The following is a 13184-nucleotide window of genomic DNA, read 5'->3' as shown; positions in this document are numbered from 1 at the left end:
ACCCACAATTGTCTTAGACTGAATGTTATTCTCTTTTTTATTTATTCTCAGAATAAACTTTTGGTGGGATCTCACTATCTTTTTCTTCCAAGAAAAAATTGAATTGACATTTTTCTGCTAGTCTATCATTAGTATGTTCAACTTAATCTACTTCATTCATTTGTTTTTTCTACAAAATTCTAGAGCCGCATTTAAGATCCCTGGCTCCTTAACGCGGTCTGTAGCATACCTTTTGGTTTTGCAGTGCCTCAAGTGGGTTTTTTGCCCTATAAGTTGTATGATTGTGTGTATTCATCTCCATCACTATCTCTTTCAAATTAACCATTCATCTGCCTCAACATTCGTGCGCAAGTCTTCTTAAGCTTATGCTAACAAAGCCAAAAATCACTGTCATTACATTGAGACAGCCAATGTGCTGCAGAGTTCGGGACTGATATCTGAAGTAACTTAGCACCAAAGCAACATAATTTGACTATATGACAATGCTGCGCACTTGTCTAAGAGTTCTCTGGCATGTAGGTCAAGCTCCCAATTGAGATCCATTTATGTTTAAGAGGAAAAGGAAGATTAACTTGAGTCTAATGATTGTTTCTGGTAGAAGATGAACTTAACGATATTTAACTTGAGCTGAAAACCAACCACATATGCTTGTCTGATTGTAGAAGAAAATTCCATTGGCTAGTGACCTTGTCAATTGGTAAATATTAGTATAATCAAACTCATCCACATGCAATCAAAATGGTTTATGGAGCTCATCCATATATAATCAAAATGACAGTTTATTGATTGAATTCTGCAAAGGGAGAAGTGCCTCAGTTCCTCCATTACATTCAAAAAAAAAAAATTGTTAACAATGAACTGCTTTGACATGGAAATAGCCATTTCAGTATTTGGTGACAGAAAATTTTTATGAACAACCATCGTACTAACTACTAAAACAAAAGAATATCTGATATATAACTGAGCACTGACACACATACATGCTGAAAGAGTACAGACATCTTTCCATGGGCATAAGTCTTGGAAAAAGCAAAGTATAGAAGCCTGCCGGATATCAAAGTGAGGAAGGGATCAAACTGAGGTCTCCTGCATCAACATGAGAGATTTTCCCTGCAATTTCCTTACCAGCCAGTTGGCACCCTCTTTGGCAATAGTTTGTTAGTAGATCAATATGTAATTCGCTCAAGGCAAGTTACCTTGAGCCAGTACTAACAAACATACACTATAGTTCATGGAGGCCCTCTAAATAAGAATAGTTTGAATCAGTACCGCAACAAGGCAGACCAGAAAATTACAAAATCGAAAACATTACATAGAATGCCTGGTTGTCAGCTATGGAATGTGTCAAACTATGGCAATAGACAAGCATTCCTTCCAGGCCGGCATGCAGATCTTGTATTAAAATAAACAATGCATATCGAGTCCATTCCTTGAAAATTTCTTCCTTTCAGTGCTTCTGCATGCCTATTTATACCCCACCTTACTCCTTAGCCATGCATCCAGAAGAAGCACCAGACACCAAGAAAAAATGGCTTCCAATGCATGGCTAACTCTTTCCATAGTTCTCGCAACCCTCCTCGGCACGCATGCGGAGACCCTGACATCACATCAGATTTCATAGTTCCTGATGGAGTCACTCCAGATGCCGACTTCTTCACCTTCAAAGGGCTCAAACAGGCCTTGAGGGGTGCTCCCATGGATGCAACATTTAAGGTGACCAAGGCGAGCCAGGTGGAGTTCCCAGCACTCATGGGGCAGAGCGTCTCGTATGCTGCGCTCCAGTTTGCACCTGGGGGCATCAATCCACCCCACAACCACCCTCGGTCGGCAGAGCTTCTCCTTGTCGTGCAAGGATGGCTCCAAGTCGGGCTTGTGGACTCCAACAACACGCTCTTCACTCAGGTGCTTCGGACTGGTGACATGTTTGTGTTCCCCAAGGGCCTGGTGCACTTCCAAGCGAACAAAGACCCCAGGTACCCAGCTGTTGCCTTGTCTGCATTCGGCAGTGCTAACGCCGGCACAGTGTCTCTTCCAAAGACTTTGTTTGGCAGTGGCATTGACGAAGATGTGTTGGCCAAGTCCTTCAAGACTGATGCTCAGACCATTGACAAGCTTGTCTCAGCTGCCACCATGGGTTGATTTACGTAATTCACTTGAGCATCTCGATCGAGTTGCTGGTGTCTGGGTGCCTTTCGTCTTTGGCTTCTCATGGCTTGGATTAATGTTGATTACTTGGTCGTTCTTTATTTATAGTGTTGTCGTCTGTCTTTGAGAGTGTAATGTATTCCCTTTATTGTTTTATTTTTTTTTAAAAATACCTGTCTTGTTCTTGAGTGGAATGTGGGAACCACCTCAAATTTCATTAATAAAGAATTTAAATGAGATACAAAACGTTATTGCTTGACTGCTTTCATTAGACATGTTAATATTTTTATTTTGCCATTTCCATGCTACTATTCCTGTGTGAATTGAATGAATTGTTAGGCTCATGATCTGTTGGGCCATCTACTGTATTTTATGCATATTTCGAATTACATACAAATTACAATACACGTCGCCCACTGCTTAATTTGAACCCTATTTTCAGCTCATATCATAAATTACACGTCATCCTTCCAGCTATATATATATATATGGAACAACATAATTCTGTCTTTCCAAAGAAAAGTGATAAAAATAAAAAGAGGACAGTCCAAAAACATGCTTTTCCATAGAAAAAAGAAAAAGTTTCGAGGCTACAACATTAATGTAGAACTAGAGATGAAAGTAGTATGGATATTATTCGTCCAAATCTATTTTCGTATCCGAATAATCTGGATATGCATAGAAATTTGAGAATCCGACTAATATCCGTATCCGTACGTATATCCATAAAAAAAAATAGATATGGATATGGATAGACAATTATCTGATTCATATCCGAATATTCGAATCGACATATAACTCTATATAATTATATATAGTATTTTTACTAATTTTTAAAAAAATATAATCATATAAATATATTATTAATTTAATTTTTCATCTATTTAATAATATCTTTTATTCTGTAGTCATAAAGTTTGATTATCTAAGTTATATTGATAATTATATTTATATTTTTAATATCCGAACTGTATCCGTATCTATTTAAAACAAATATGAATATAAATTTTTACATTCGAATAATATCTATCTATATTTATATTTGTTAGAAAAATAAATATGGATATGGATATGTTAGTATCCAATTCATATTCGATCCAGTTTCAGCCTTATGTGGAACATGGCCAATTAAAAAAGAGTTTCAGATACTCTTATGGCAATTACTTGTTGATGCATATGGAGAGAGAAAAAGGTAGGATTTTCTTATACACTTCTTCTATTTTTTTTATGGGTAGCATTCTCCTTTCCTCAGGTAGATTGAAGTCACCTCAAAGTAAAAAAAAAAAAAAAAATTATACATAACTCTTAAATATTAAAATTTACATAAATATACTTTCAAAATCAATATTTATATTATACCCTCATAAAATATTTATTTTATATATATATATATCCTTCTTTTTTCTTTTTTTTATTGCATACATATCTATGTCATCTAATATCATTAAAAAATTAATGATTTAAAATCGAAATGATCAAAACAACCTTAATAGATAAATATCCCAAAAAAAAAATAAGGACATGAAATAGTAATTTTGTGAAGGTATTAATGTATTTTTATATATTTAAAAAAATAAGCGAGTCTCCAGTGGAGGGATTTATCGAGCACCAGTGCAATAATATAATTGGACTGTGTTAAATTTTTTCCTTCATCTAGTATTGTTCTTGGACATATTTCCTTGCTATCAGTGCATTTCATTGTGGGCTATATCCTGAAGCCGTGTTGAACGTCCAAGATTAAACATTTTCCAAATGGACTCTTCTGTTGATCTGCTTGTCCGCTTCTTCGACTGGTCCAACACCAATTGCTTGTCTAATGATGAAAGAAAATTCCATCGGCTGGTGACCTTATCAATTGCTACATTTGAGTTTATGGAGTGCACGCCATGACACGGCGCATAAATCTTAGAACAAGCCCTCTAGGTTATGTAAGACCTGTAAAATCTTTAATAAAATCAAAATTTATTTAAAATAAATGATCAAATATGTCAATTAAATAGATTCATAATAATCAAATAAATTTATTCAATTATAATTATCAAAAACCAAACAACCCAATGAACTAATAACTCTAGTACTCAACTTCGTACCAAATCCAATCAATACTACACATCATGTAACTCTAAAAACAAAGGAAGAATCGGAGGTATGGGATTTACAACCTATTAAGAATCCCATCATATATATACATCAATATAATAATACGATTCAAAAATAATAAATGAGCAATATCAAAAAAAATCATAAACAATAAAATCTTGGTCAGACATTTAATATAACTCAATAATTATATAAATATATATTACTAATCATGTATTATCATAAATCTACATAATTATGATCCGTGGGTTCATATGACTTATAATTCATGTTTTATTAAGAGTTCCAAACCAATAGTTTTTTTCGATTTTGAACTAATCATGGTCATACGTCAACCCATGACTGACAAACCATAAATCACGTTTCGATCTATAGTGACAATCCATAATAATCACGTTTTGGCCTGCAGTGGCAAACTAAAATATCTACGCTTCAACCTATGATGGAAAATCAGAATATCCATACTTTGACCTGTGGTGGCAAACTAAGGTGCCATAATTCGACTCATAACTAGCAATTCAAAATATCACAATTCAGCCTGACCGACAATCCACATCATGGCTATTCCAAATCCTTTTACACAATCAATAAATCATTCAATAATTTGTATTATATTTCTTATTCAATTTCAAAACATCAGATATTATGTTTCCAAGAATCAAAATAATCAATATGTGATATATATATATATAATAAAGAATCATATATCTAAACAAAGTCAAAATCATCATGCATAGTACAAAAATATATATACAGATAATCATGTAAAAAGATTCTCACCTCTACCAATCCAGATCCAAGTATAGCAATCGATCTGCTTCTCGATCTATAAACTTGGGATTGAGGTGTTCTGCTTGACACCTTTTTATGCAAACAGTTGTATTTTTATATAATCATGATCAAACATAAAAATCATATACGATTAAGGATAGAAAAATTATAAAAAAATATCTGAACATTATAGATCGAAGATCCCTCATAGAGTCAATCAATTGATCTAGATTTACCTAGACATCTAGACCCTCCATTAGACTATAGAATTTCTAAAGAGAAAAATACATAATGAGAAAAAATTATAGAGAGAGAAACTCATAAAGAGAGAAAATAGAGAGAGAAACTAAAGAAAGCAAGTGAAGAAAGGGAAGAGGGAGGAATTCTCTCTTTTTTCTTCTTCTCCTTTTTTCTTCTTTCTCTTTGTTTTATGTTTTCTTTTCTTTTTCTATCCTCTTCTTCCCTTTCTCTCATTTTCTTCTTTTTCTTCTTCATGAAAATAGGAGAAGGCAAAATGATGGTAGGCCAGTGACCTCCCTCTAGCGATGACCCTTAACGGCAGCAGAACTGGATGGCTTCAACCCTCAACAACCCTAGCACGATAGTGGTCGACTCGATGGCAGAATAAAAAAAATAAAATAAATAGGGGGAAGAAAACAAGAAGCAGAGCATTAATTGGATTTTGTATTGATTTGGGGTCTTGCCAATGACAATAGGATCTTGACGACAGTTGAGGAAATTGGGAATATCTAAAGAGAAGAGATTCAGGCGGATTATCTCACCTCCGATGATGAATGGGTGGTGAATCGCCAAACCTAATTAATGATAAATGAAAGAAAATCAAGGGGCTTTCATCAGCAATTAATCGAGGATGAGGGGCAAGATGCTTAAAGGGCAAGGGGAAAGAATTTATAGCTAGGATTTAGAGATCCCGTGAGCTCCAATTCCCAATTCCATTCAAACTCAAAGAGAGAGAAAAACTCCATCGGGAGTTCTCTTCTACCTCACGCGCTCAGCCCGATGAGGTTCAAAAACCCTCTCTTTTTGCTTCTTTTGTTTGCTTATAAATTCATGCAAAAAAAAAAAAAAGTAAAATGGACAAGGTTCTTACATGGAGCTGATCCAGATATAATCAAAATGGCAATGTTTATGGAGCTCATCCATATACAACCAAATTACAAACTGGGCCCCTAGCTTTATAATGAACTGCTTTGCCTACGTGCAAATAGCCAATTTAGTGTCCGGCTATAACAAAAAAATTATGACAACCTTCATATTAAATAGAAGAATAGCTATTATATAACTGTAAATTGACAATGACAGACATTGAATGCGAAGACCTGTGTACACGTATATTTAGTTCTACATTAGCTATGCATTGTATAGATCTTGAGTATTTATACATGATCAAAAAATTTAAATAATATCTTTCGATTAATTTTTTTTTGAGTGAGACCTTAGGTTGTTATATTAAAAGAATACATCAATATTTCTATACATATGTTTTGGAGGGGAAAAAAGAAACAAAACTAGGAGGATAGAAGCCAGCCAAACATCAAAGCGGGGAAGAGGTCAAACTGAGGTCTCATGCATCAACATCAGAGGTTTTCCTAGAATTTCTGTACTCCGCCAGTTGGCACTGCCTATGGCAATAGTTTGTTACTAAGTAGTTTGCTTGGACCAGGTTGATTACCTTGAGGCGGTACCATATATCGAATGTACGCTATGATTCATGGAGGCTCTCTAAATAAGATTAGTTTTGAGTTAAACCTGGACAAGGCTAACCAGAAAATTACAAACTTGAGAGCATAACATAGAATACCTAGCTGTCAGCTATGGACTGTGTCCAGCTATAGCAGTGGACGGGCATTGCTTCTAGGCCGGCATGCAGATATTGTATTAAACAATGCATATCGAGTCCATTCCTTTGAAAATTTCTTCCTTTCAGTGCTTCTACATGCCTATTTATACCCCACCTCACTCCTTAGACATGCATCCAGAAGAAGCACCAGACACCAAGAAAAAATGGCTTCCAATGCATGGCTAACTCTTGCCATAGTTCTCGCAACCCTCCTCGGCACACATGCTGGAGACCCTGACATCGCATCAGATTTCATAGTTCCTGATGGAGTCTCTGCAGATGCCGACTTCTTCACCTTCAAAGGGCTCAAACAGGCCTTGAGGGGTGCTCCCATGGATGCAACATTTAAGGTGACCAAAGCGAGCCAGGTGGAGTTCCCAGCACTCATGGGGCAGAGCGTCTCGTATGCTGCGCTCCAGTTTGCACCTGGGGGCATCAATCCACCCCACACCCACCCTCGCTCGGCAGAGCTTCTCCTTGTCGTGCAAGGATGGCTCCAGGTCGGCTTGTGGACTCCAACAACACGCTCTTCACTCAGACGCTTCGGACTGGTGACTGTTTGTGTTCCCCAAGGGCCTGGTGCACTTCCAAGTGAACAAAGACCCCAGATACCCAGCCGTTGCCTTGTCGGCATTCGGCAGTGCTAACGCCGGCACGGTGTCTCTTCCGAAGACTTTGTTTGGCAGTGGCATTGACGAAGATATATTGGCCAAGTCCTTCAAGACCGATGCCCAAACCATAGACAAACTTGTTTCAGCTGCCACCATGGGTTGATATACGTATAATTCACTGGAGCATCTCGAGTTGCTGGTGTCTGTGTGTTTTTCTTCTTTGGCAGTAATGTTGATTACTTGGTTATTCTTTATTTATGGTGTTGTCTGACTTTGAGAGTGTAATCCATCCCCTTCTTGTATTTTAAAATTTCCTGATTTGTTCATGCGCTGAATGGTGGGAAACCACCTCAATGACATAAACGAAACTAAATAAGATACAAAGCGTTATTGGTTGACCGCATTAATATTTTTTATTTGTTCATTTCCATGCTGCTATTCCCATGTGAACTGAGTAGCCTCAGGATCTTATGGGCCATCTACTGTATTTTACACATATTTCGAAGTAAATAGAATTAACGCCGCCCACTGCTTTGGACTCTCTTCTCAGTTAATTCCATAAATTATACATAATCTTTTCAGCTACATAGATATCATAATACTGTATCTTTCCAAAATAAAATAGATTTAAAAAAAAATATGGCAATGCAAACAACTGCATGCTCTCCCCATGGGCATAGAAAAATGAGAAATTGCAAAGCTCATTATTGATGAGTAGCATGGCCGATTATAGGAGATAGGACTGAACATCGATCAGATTTATTGGGATATACCAACCGACGACCTCGACGGACGACTCCGACCGACGATCGACGGACGACTCCGACGGACGACCCCGACGGATGACTCCGACGGACGACCCCGACCGACCCCGACGGACGACTCCGACGGACGATCCCGACGGACGACCCCGACGGACGACTCCGACGGACGACTCCGACAGACGACTCCGACGGACGACCCCGACAGACGGCTGCCGATAATATCCGACCGAATGTGTGTCGGCCGAACCGACCCATGCTGTTCCCGACCGATCGAGCAGCCGAACTCATATTACCGACTCACTGTCGGAGGTGGCAGCCGACGTCCGACTTAAGCAAGACACCAGACCAGCCGACGGTGCCTCCGGATCATCACCCGACGTCTCGGCAGTCGAATATCGACGTATGATCGGCCAGCCCTCCCAAATACCGTACGACTGCTATAGGCTGCTGTCCTGTCAAGGACGTGCTGTGTGACCGCCCTGGAACATTGTCCTGCCAAGGATATGGGTTGATTCTGACAATCCGCGGCGATTTGACAGCCCACGGCGACTCTGACGGCCTCCGACGATTTGACAATTCTTTCATTGTCTCGCCATTAATGACGGCGCCATACCGCGCTCCACTATATATATCGGGGAAGGCAACAGTGCTGAGAGGTCCTTTCGAACCCCCTGAATCCCTCCTCCTCTCTCTCTCTCTCACACACTCTCTCGCTGAGCTCCTTAATTCTTGTCTACTGTTGCTTAGTCTCCTCTCTGACTTGACCGTCGGAGGGTCCCCGTCGGAGCCACCTCCGGTCAGTGCGGACTTCTTTTGCAAGCGCTCGTTCCCGACGACCAGGCGACGAGGGGATTGGCCGTAACAGATTTGGCGCACCAGATAGGGGGACTCGAAATATCTCCTAAGATGACAAGAACAAGAGCTCAACGGTCGAGAGTCACCGGATCGGCGAGGCGCACTTCCCATCGGGAAGAGGCCTCTCCTCCACCCTCCATGGCGAAACCTAGCTCTCGGCATCCCGCGGTGACCATGGAGGCACAGATCGCAGCGATCGTGCGACAGATGACCGTGCTGACAGACGCGGTCAAGAGCCTTCAGCAGTGACCGATCCGGTTGCCGCCCTTGCCGGCGGAGCGACTGGCGGCACGACCGGTGCCCTCCAGGAGCAGCCGTCGAAACCCGCATCGATCTCCGTCGCCTCCTCGGGAGCACCCGCCACAGCGCTCCCACCAAGAGGAGGAGGGGTGGCCACGGCGCAACACCCACCGGTCTCGACGGCCATCTCTCTCCCAGCTGGAGCGAGCGAGGAAAGAGAAGCGACCGCGAACACCGTCCGCCTCTCTCTCGGACTCCTCCGGAGACTCCACCCCCGGGGTCTCTCAGCACCGACAGATCGACAACTACGAATGCAGGTTCGAAGAAATCGACCGTTGGCTTGCCCAGCTGCAGGTGGATGGATGGAAGTCCTCGAATGACGTTGACTTTCAGACTGCCCAACCTCTCTCCTGACTCATCCTCGACGAACCGATCCTCAATCGGTTCAAGATGCCACACGTGGAGCCTTACGACGGCTCCACCGACCCGATTGACCATTTGGAGAGCTACAAAGCTCTCATGACGATTCAAGGGGCAACCGACGCTCTTCTTTGCATCGGCTTCCCCGCCACACTCCGCAAAGCTGCCAGGGCCTGGTACTCCGATCTTCGATCAGGGAGTATCCACTCCTTTGGACAGCTCGAGCACTCTTTCGTGGCCCACTTCAGCACCAGTCGGAAGCCACCACGAACCTCGGACAGTATTTTTTCCCTCAAACAGGGAGAAAACGAGACGCTCCGACACTTCGTGACGCGATTCAACGTGGCCACGCTTGAGGTCCGGGACCTCAACGAAGACATGGCTATTTCGGCCATGAAGAAGGGGCTAAGGGAGTCCCGTTTCACATACTCTCTGGACAAGACCCTCCCCCGGACGTACGCCGAATTGCTGGAGCGCGCGTACAAATACATGCATGCAGACGAAGGAGCTTCCGACCGGCGTCTGACCTAGGGCACGGGCTGGAAGGAAAAGGGGAAGAAAGGTCGGGCCCCTGCTGAACCCAGCAAGCCCCCCACCGATAGACGGGTCTTACCCCGATGACGGAGTCTGAGACCAACGCATCGCAGGTATGACTCCTACATCCCTCTCTCCACTCCTCGTGCGCAGATTCTACGACGAAATCGAAGGAGTGGAATATCTGCGACGGCCTCCGCCTTTGAAGGCAAAAGGCCTCGACCAATGTGGTCCGATCGCCGAACCAACGGCTCGATCATCGATCGTCGAATCTACGACCCCATCGCCGAACTGATCGCCGATCGCCGAACCAACGGCTCGATCGTCGATCGTCGAATCTACGACTCCATCGCCGAACTGATCGTCGTTCGCCGAACCAACGGCTCGATCATTGATCACCGAATCTACGACTCCATCATCAAACTGATCGTCGATCGCCAAACCAACGGCTCGATCGTCGATCACCGAATCTACGACTCCGTCGTCGAACTGGTCGCCGATCGTCGAACCAATGGCTCGATCGTCGATCGATGAATCTATGACTCCGTCGTCAAACTGATCGTCGATCGCCAAACCAACGGCTCGATCGTTGATCGCCGAATCTACGACTCCATCGTCGAACTGATCGCCGATCGCCGAACCAACGGCTCGATCGTTGATCGCCGAATCTATGACTCCATCGTCGAACTGATCGTCGATCGTCGAACCAATGGCTTGATCGTTGATCGCCGAATCTACGACTCCATCATCGAACTGATCGTCGATCGCCGAACCAACGGCTCAATCGTTGATCGCCGAATCTACGACTCCGTTGTCGAACTGATCACCGATCGTCGAACCAATGGCTCGATCGTTGATCGCCGAATCTACGACTCCGTCGCCGAACTGATCGCCGATCGCCGAACCAACGGCTCGATCGTTGAACGCCGAATCTACGACTCCATCGTCGAACTGATCGTCGATCGCCAAACCAACGGCTCGATCGTCGATTGACGAATCTACGACTCCATCGCCGAATTGATCGCCGATCGCCGAACCAACGCTCGATCGTTGATCGTCGAATCTACGACTCCGTCATCGAACTGATCGACGATCGCCGAACCAATGGCTCGATCGTTGATCGTCGAATCTATGACTCCATCATCGAACTGATCGTCGATCGTCGAATCTATGACTCCGTCGTCGAATTGATCGCCGATCACCGAACCAACAGCTCAATCTACGTTTCGATCGCCGATGACACATCGAATTCTATGACGAAGATCGAAGGGACGGAATATCTACGATGGCCCCATCTCTGAAGGCAAAAGGGCTTCGACCAATGCGGCTGGCTAATTTGCCAACTTAGCTTCGACTAAGAAAGGGCAAAACGCCAAGGCAACCGCGACATACCCGCCCGATCAAGATCTGGGCAACGGGTATTTGACTTGCGACATACCGATCCGGTCACGATCGGTCGAAGGATATTCGGCTTGCCACCGTCTATCATACAACTCGACATGCTACGTCGATGGATATTCGACTTGCGACATACCGATCCGATCACGATCGATCGAAGGATATTCGGCTTGCCACCGTCTATTATATGACTCGACATGCTACGTCGATGGATATTCGATTTGCAACATACCGATCCGATCACGATCGGTCAAAGGATATTCGACTTGCCACCATCTATCATACGACTCGATATGCTACGTCGATGGATATTCGACTTGCGACATACCGATCCGATCACGACCGGTCGAAGGATATTCGGCTTGCCACCATTTATCATACGTCCCGACATGCACGCCCAACCAAAGATCGGACAATGGATTTTCGACTTGCCATCGTTATCCTATCCGAATACGTCGGACGCTACTCGACTATCAGACTCTACAGAATAATCGTGTCGACGAGCAACGTTCGGAGGTTGGCCGACCTCCGACCCGACGTGCAGGCTCGACCTACTTTCGAGACGACCAACATCGGATTGTTCGTTGATGCGATCTCCAGAGTCGGGGCAAGACGTGACGGAAAACCACTCCTTTCATCCGAAGCCGTCGCCCACATGTTCACGCGAGTCAACACGACATCGGACTCAAGAGTGGGGGGGACAACTGTTGGGATATACCGATCGACGATCCCGACCGACGACCCCGACCGACGGACGACTCCGACGGACGACCCCGATGGACGACTCCGACGGACGATCCCGACCGACCCCGATGGACGACTCCGACGGACGACCCCGACGGATGACTCCGACCGACAACCCCAATGGACGACTCCGACGGACGACCCCGACGGACGACTCCACCGACGACCCCGACGGACGACCCCGACGGACGACTCCGACAGACGACTCCGACGGACGATCCGACGACCGACAGACGGCTGTCGATAATATCCGACTGAATGTGTGTCGGCTGAACCGACCCATACTGTTTCCGACCGACCGAGCGGCCGAACCCATATTACCGACTCACTGTTGGGGGTGGCAGCCAACATTCGACTTAAGCAAGACACCAGACCAGCCGACGGTGCCTCTGGGTCATCATCCGACGTCTCGACAGCCGAATACCGACGTATGATCGGCCAGCCCTCCCAAATACCTTACGACCGCTATGGACTGCTATCCTGTCAAGGACGTGCTGTGTGATCGCCCTGGAACATTGTCCTGCCAAGGACATGGGTTGATTCTGACAACCCATGGTGATTTGACAGCCCACGACAACTCTGATGGCCTCCGACGATTTGACAATTCTTCCATTGTCTGCGCCATTAATGACGGCGCCATACCGTGCTCCACTATATATATCGGAGAACGCAACAGTACTGAGAGGTCCTTTCGAACCCCCTGAATCCCTCCTCCTCTCTCTCTCTCTCGCACTCTCTCAC

At 44.1% G+C, this 13184-nt stretch overlaps 2 pseudogenes; both read left to right on the top strand.

The window, feature by feature from the left end:
- Window positions 1-1434: 1434 nt before the first annotated feature.
- Window positions 1435-2309, top strand: LOC140856855 (germin-like protein 9-3; annotated as a pseudogene).
- Window positions 2310-7041: 4732 nt separating this feature from the next.
- On the top strand, window positions 7042-7759 carry LOC140856854 (germin-like protein 9-3; annotated as a pseudogene).
- The last annotated feature ends 5425 nt before the right edge of the window (window positions 7760-13184 follow it).

Source organism: Elaeis guineensis, chromosome 4 (assembly GCF_000442705.2).
Source record: "Elaeis guineensis isolate ETL-2024a chromosome 4, EG11, whole genome shotgun sequence".
Taxonomy (NCBI): Eukaryota; Viridiplantae; Streptophyta; class Magnoliopsida; order Arecales; family Arecaceae; genus Elaeis; species Elaeis guineensis.
Note: the sequence above shows the minus strand (reverse complement) of the source record. Positions and strands in the feature narration are given on the sequence as shown.